Genomic DNA, 7,180 nt, shown 5'->3' with positions numbered 1-7,180 from the left:
AAACTCGGAAGAAAGTTTTTGTTCTAATATTACATTTGCTATTATAGAAGTAGTTCTAGATAAAATGGAAAGTACTTCTGAAATCTGTCTTTGGTTAGGCTAACTTACAGTGCCCCCAGCCAATGAACCTGAGCTAAGTAGAGGGGGAAAAAAAGTTTTTTTTTTCCTTCCCCTACGCCCCCATGGAAATGAAGCACCTTGATGTTGCTGGGGACATTTGCATAATCTGGCAGAGGCCCAGAGTGAGTGCAGGTAGTGTTGTTGAGCTGGAATGCCCCAACTGCCCCGAGCAGGCTTGAGGGGGGCTTGTGGGGTCTATGGAGCGGCTGCCCCAGGTGTCACCGGTGGGGGGGATGGGGCATCAATCCTGGTATCTGAAGCAGCTAATCCCTGGGACAGGCCCTGGGGGTGGGAGTGGGGAGATAAGGCCCCATAACAGACCATTTGGGAACCAAGTCCCAGTCACCGTGGGGGTGCTTTTCATGTGAGCCACGGAGTGCTATCAAACCAGGACACATCCTCTGCGAGGAAGAAGTCCGTGTGGTCAGTGGAGGAACCAGGCAGCATGAAACCTTACAGTAGGCTGGGAGGAGGGAGGCCAGCTTGCTCATATTGGGGGCCCTAGCACTGCTGCTTCTTATGATCATCTTCCAAATAAACCCTTATTCTTAAATCCCTGACTTGGGGTGTGCGTTTAGGGAAAACTCAAACCAAGCCAGTGGCCCTCCCTGGGCCCAGAGCCCCTGGTATGGTGCTTCTTCAGTGGCACACAAGTCCATGTTTAATGTCTTGCTGTCCAGCAAATATGAAAAGCTCTGGTTTGCAGTGTTCGCGGATTTCTGTGGTGTAAGTACCCCACCAGGCTGACCTCCATCCACCAATGCGATGTCCCTGATCCACAAGGCAGAGAGGAGGTGCCCACTGCTGGCTCTCAGGGTGGTGTGAGCTGGCTCTGCACGGCACTGCCCTGTAACATCTGCTGTGCTCTACTGTGTCTGCTGCTGCTCTGCGGCCCCTCTGTGGTGTCCTGTCATCTCAGCACTTGGCAGTGTCCCCTCATCGTGAGTGCAAATATTTGTTGAGCCAATGAGAGTAGCAAAACCATGGTGGTTGTAGAGTTGAGAACTGCTGTCAAGATGTGCCTGGGCAGAGGGGAAGGGGACCCATGGGCCTGGGAAAACTAAAGACTACCTAGAGGTAGTCTTCTGGCCGAGACCTGAGTGTTCAAGCATTAACTGTGAATCCACCAGGCCTGGCAGGGAGAAACTGAACATACAGGGGTCAGCAAGAATAAAAACTGATTGGGGTAAAGAGGGAATGTGGGGGAATGTCAGGTCTTTGGGAAGCAGGTGGCTGCAGCATAGATGAGGAGAAAGGAGAGGTGTCCCTCAGTCTCTGGGGAACAGTGACCCTAGTATGATCTGCTATCCCACTGGCCCTCCCTACCCCCAAAGCTGAAACCCAGACAGAACCTGCCAGTGGCCCACCAGCTATTTTGAACATGGGAGCCCTGACCTGGTATCCTGTTAGTTCTAGTTTGACAAGAGAACTTGCAATCAGTGTCTTTCCCCAAACTGCCACCTTTGGGAGCTCCTGCAGCTTCTTTCTCCAGGGTCTGAAGAGAGAAGCAGGAAGTAAGCAGGGTCTGTAAAGCCCCAGTGGGGCTGGGAGGGCAACAGGAAACTCATACTAAGAGCCTGGTAGGATGGGAGGTAGAGACAGGCCAGGAAGCCAAGTTCACTGAGCCGCTGCAGAACCAGGTGAGCTGGGAGCCATGAACCAGGCCTTCCAGAAGCTTCCGCACTTGCATATTAAGGATTCAAAAAGAGCAGATGGGGGTGCCTGGGTGGCTCAGTCTGTTGAGCATCTGCCTTCAGCTCAAGTCATGATCCCAGGATCCTGGGATCAAGGCCTGCACTGGGCTCCTTGCTTGATGCTTCTCCCTCTCTCTCTGCCTCTCTCCCCTGCTTATGTGCTCTCTCTCTCTCTCTCTCTCAAATAAATAAATACACAAATCTTTAAAAAAATAAAAGCAGATGAGAATGACCTACCTACCCTGGAGAATTAGCCAGAGCCTGAAGACAGAAATGACAAACTGACTTTGCTCTTGCCTCTCTCACTTTAGCTAGAAGGCAAGAGCCTCAGGTTACATACAGGGAAGCATAGGGGCCCGCAAACCTGGATTTGAATTCTGCTTCTGCTGCTTACTAGCTTTGTGGCCTTGGGGAGGCTGTTTACCCTGGGTCTCCTCGCTCATCTGTGAGATAAGGCTCCCAGGGTTGTGTAATAACGTATGATAACTGACCAACATGGTGCCAGCAATATAATTAGTGTTCAATAAATAATATTGGATTTCATTGAACCTAACATGTCATCATTTTTCCCCCTCAGTTTACTGAGATATTATTGAATGCCACCAATTTTAAGAGTCCATCTTTTGGGGGAGAATGCTTTTATAACATGTACATGCATCTTGTACACTTTAAATATCTCACGATTTTATCTGTCAGTTTGTCTTCAATTGAAAACATAAAGTCATCTTTATACTTTTCTAAGAAAGAAAACAAAGCTACCAAATAAACTGACCTGCCATCCGTTGTAAGATATGCCCAGATTCCAGAGATAATAAAATATGAAAAAAAAGTCCATCTTAGCCCTGATGAAATGTTGTCGTTCTTTTTTTTCTTCTCATCTGTGATTTTTATGCTTCAGGACTTTTCTGCCTTTGGAATATTGTAGAGTGCAAGAACCCCACCCCCAGCTGGCCTGGAGAAATAGTTTCAGATCTTCTGTTCTCTTTCCCTCCAAAAACACTACTGCCCTCTCTGGACTGGTGCTTGGGGGCTGGATGATGCACGTGGTTTCTGGCTGCTTGAATGTCCCTCTTGACATCAGTCTTAAGGGGCCCAGGAAGTCAGGGTCTGTGGTGGCTCACACTGTGTCCAGGACTTTCTAGCCTCCTAGGGCCATATCCACTGCCCGCATGGGTCTCCCACATTTCAAGAGGCTGACATGCCCATCTGATTTCTGCCCCCTACAGCATGCAGAAGTTTAAGGTACAGTAAAACAGGCCACGGGCTCCCTAGAGTCGCAGCACTGACCATTTGTGCCCTAGAGGCTGATGTAGGCATGTGGCAGTCCCTGAGCCTGATGCCACCTGGAAACATGCCCCGATTTGACTTTCCTGTAAGTTCTGTCCTGTCAAATGTTTTCTTTTCATGCACAACTCACAACTTCACTCCCCTTTTGCTACACTCTTAAGGTAAGGCTGATGGCTCTGAATCAAAAATTTGTTTCCAAAATATTTTTGTTGTTGTTTTGAGATATCTTGGCTAAATGGTTGGTAGTTTTGTTTTTCTGTATGAAAATTATATCTGCATTTCAAAAACTATTGACCAATCCCATGGAGTTCCTCAGTGCACTCTGAAACCTTAACCCTGACCCCAGTTTATTCTGGGTACTTGGACACCTAGAAAAGTGGTTTCCTTTGGAAAATGTACAATAGTTTTTTTTAATTGAAGAGTATGAGTTTTAGAATTAGCGGGACACTTCCTGGTGTGTTGCTGTTATCAATGAAGCTACAGAGGAACTCCCTGAACATGATCTTTGTACCCATGAATGCAGATGTGTCTGTAAGCCTCATTACCAGTAATGGGATTGCAGCATTGATGAGTATGTGCTTTTAGCCTAAATAGCCTAAAAACTACCTTTCATTTATGTTCCCACCTTAATGTTTGAGAGATCCCATTTGTTTAAAGATGAGATTAGGGCAATCTAATAGGATAAATAGGATAAAAGCTGCATAACTAATTTGATATAAGAAGTGGTAGGGATCAGCATCAATTAGATGTCAGCGTATTTGTGTGTATGTGTATATATACAAACATATCATCTTTTCATTGCCTAAGGTTTATAAATTATCTGCCTGGGATTTTTAAAATACACTGCTTTATTGAGGTCTGGTTGATAAATAGAAAGCTGTGGGTATTTAACGTACACAAGTTGATGTGCTTGTGTCTGGCACCTTTTAAGTCTCTCCATCCCTGGAAATCACACAGTTAACGTATGTGAGGGCCAATAAATTAGACATCGCTGTTGTTCGGGGTTTTTTATTTTTTATTTTATTTTATTTTATTTTTTTGTTGGGGGGGTGTTTAAAATGAGAAAAATCGAGTCCAGCTGGGAGGACCTAGCCGCAATCCTGCTTCTGGCCAGCAGATGGCGCCTGTGCTCCCCAGTGGCCGCCCCGCTGTGAAACAGGACTTAATATAGTAACCCGATGTTGCCCTGAACGTATAATTTTCAAACCTCCTATCCCACCACAAGGAAAACCTCGGAGGATTTTCTTCTGGGAAGAGCAATTAGCCTAACCTCTTAGGAGGAGAAATTGCATCCCCGAGCTTGACTGGGAAAGTAAAATATCCTCCCTAAGCGGTCTTGGGGGGTGGAGAGAAACCACCGAAGGCCTTGGGGAGGGAGGGGTGGGGAGGAAGGGCTGGGAACTGCAGGAGCGGAGTTAGGGCTGGGGTGGGAAGTGCCTCGGATCTGAGGACATCAGTCCCCAACCTGTCAGTCTCTGGGTTTAGGTGGGAGGGTGATGGAGATACTGAAGAGTGGCAGCATTACTTGGGCTGGGTGAGGAAGGGGTCTCATGCGAGCCCGGCTCAGACCTATGAGGACCAGGCCAGTGCAGGAAACTGACCCCCCGCCCCCGCCCCCCATCTATAGTGAGCAAATGTCACTAGAGATGCAGCTGTGACAAGGTGGGTCTGGTCCTGTCTTCACAGAGCCGCCAGTTTGGGGTGGAAGCAGAGCAGCCTTTTTGCTAGGGTCTCCTCCCAGTCAGGGCACTCAGGTCAGTCGCCTTAGATTCTGGACACCTTGAGATTAAAGACTGGAGGAAGTGCCCTGAACCAGAGAGGATGGCCTAGAAAGGCCCGCACAGCAGGAGAGCCAGCTACAACCCATCAGTGGGGGAGAGTAGGGAGCTTGGAACTGGGGGGTGGTGGTGGTGATGGTGGTGGTGGCACTTGTCACTAAGGCTGTCAGTAATTAGAACCAAAGGAAGCATCCAGATGGCCAAGACTGTGTGACCCTGGGCAAATACTTAGGCTCTCTGTACCTCAGTTGCCTTATCTGTAAAATGGGAACAATATTAGCAGCCACCTCATTGGGCTGCTTTTAACAAAAGGGTGAAACACAAAATCATGCTTGTAAAGCACGTAGCACCGCCCCTGGCACCTGATGCAGTCTCAAATGGTGTTTGTTGCTATCATTTATCATCATCGTCGTCATGATTATTGTCATCAGCTGGAAGAGGAAGGATGGGCAAAGGTTAGGATGCGGATGGGCACGCAGAAGCCAAGTCATGGGGTGGGGAAGGCAGAGCAGGCTGGACTGTGAGGTGCAGGGGGAGCAAAAGCCAAGAGGTGGACGCGTCCAATGACGAATGTAAACAATTTAGCAATGAGTTCGGTGTCTTTTGAGGAAAAACCGTCCCCGGGGGGGAGGGGGGGAGTATACCGCCTCCCAAGCCCGGGGCAGGCTTACCCAGGGATTTGGGGCAAGAGTTTTTCGTGGAAGCAGGGCGTGATTGGCTGGGAGGGGACTGATGCCCTTAAATGGCTAGCGCGTCCTAACCTAAACAGCTAGGGTCAGGTAAGGGGGCGCCGGGGTGGAGGACTGTGATTGGTTAACGTTAGGGTTCCTCATAGTGACGCACTTCCTGTTCTGGGCGTCCTGACGTTCTGACGTCGTTTAGGTTTGTGACGTGCTCCGCGCCGTGCGGCAGCCGCCATTTTGTGGGCCCACCGCACGCGAGTTCCCTTCCTCCGAAGGGCCTGGCCTGCGTCCTCGTGCGCTCCTCCAAGCGTAGCCGGAGGAGCGGCGGCGGCACCTGGAGCTCGTTAAACACGCACACGCTTGGGCCCCAGCCCAGGCCTCCTGACTCAGGATGTTCTGTTCGTCAGGCCGTGTGCAGACGCTCTGTTTGCACGTTGGCGGCCGCGGGGCGGCGTCGCGCGGCGACTCAGGGGCGAGGCCAGTATGGCGGGGCAGGCGGGGAGCCGGGCTGGGGCCCATCAGCACGCGGCTCCTTGCGTACTTGCACGTGCACGCGGTGCTTTGGGGCGCGGTGTCTGTTTCTGGTTCCCCCGCCCTTGGAGGCGAGACTCCGATGCCGTGAGATGCACGTGCCTCCTGTCCCCGTGAGTTCTGACAAACGCGTCTTCCGTCGAAACCCGACTCTGACCAAGATCTCAGACGTTACCAGCGACCAGTAAGTTCCCCGTGCCTTTGCCCCGGCCCCTCGAGGCAGCCTGCATTCGGATTTCTTTCCCGCCAGGACTAGTTTTGCCAGTTTTTTTTTTTTTTTTTTTAAGATTTTATTCACTTATTCATGAGAGACACAAAGAGAGGCAGAGACACAGGCAGAGGGAGAAGCAGGCTCCATGCAGGGAGCCGGATGCGGGACTCGATCCGGGGTCTCCAGGGTCACGCCCTGGGCTGAAGGCGGCGCCAAACCGCTGAGCCACCCGGGCTGCCCCTGGTTTTGCCAGTTTTATTTGAAAGATTTTATTTATTCACGAGAGACGCAGAGAGAGAGAGAGAGAGGGGCAGACACAGGCCGAGGGAGAAGCAGGCTCCCCGCGCGGAGTCCCATCTGAGACCGGATCCCAGGACCCCGCAATCACCACCCGAGCGAGCGGGAGGCACGTGGCCAACCACTGAGCCCCCCACGTGCCCCTCTCTTCCTATTTATTTATTTATTTATTTATTTATTTATTTATTTATTTTTAAATTTATCTACGATAGTCACAGAGAGAGAGAGGCAGAGACACAGGCAGAGGGAGAAGCAGGCTCCATGCACCGGGAGCCCGACGTGGGACTCGGTCCCGGGTCTCCAGGATCGCGCCCTGGGCCAAAGGCAGGCGCCAAACCGCTGCGCCACGCAGGGATCCCTCTTCCCACTTTAGAACCGCAGAGAAGCAGAACGGCGCGGCCAGTCTCCTTGGCAATACCTGTTTCCGTCAGCCTAACGGGGGTAACACGCTCGGCGTCGTGTGTGCCTGTGACACGTCCCTTTTCCTCATGGAGTTGTATTCTGTTGTAGCTGCTCGCCGGCCTGTGTATCCGCTAGGTTGCCTCTGACTGGGGCTCCTGAGGAGTAAGGCTGCCAGAG

This window comes from Vulpes vulpes, chromosome 6, assembly GCF_048418805.1.
Source record: "Vulpes vulpes isolate BD-2025 chromosome 6, VulVul3, whole genome shotgun sequence".
Classification (NCBI taxonomy): Eukaryota; Metazoa; Chordata; class Mammalia; order Carnivora; family Canidae; genus Vulpes; species Vulpes vulpes.
This window is presented reverse-complemented; position numbering follows the sequence as displayed.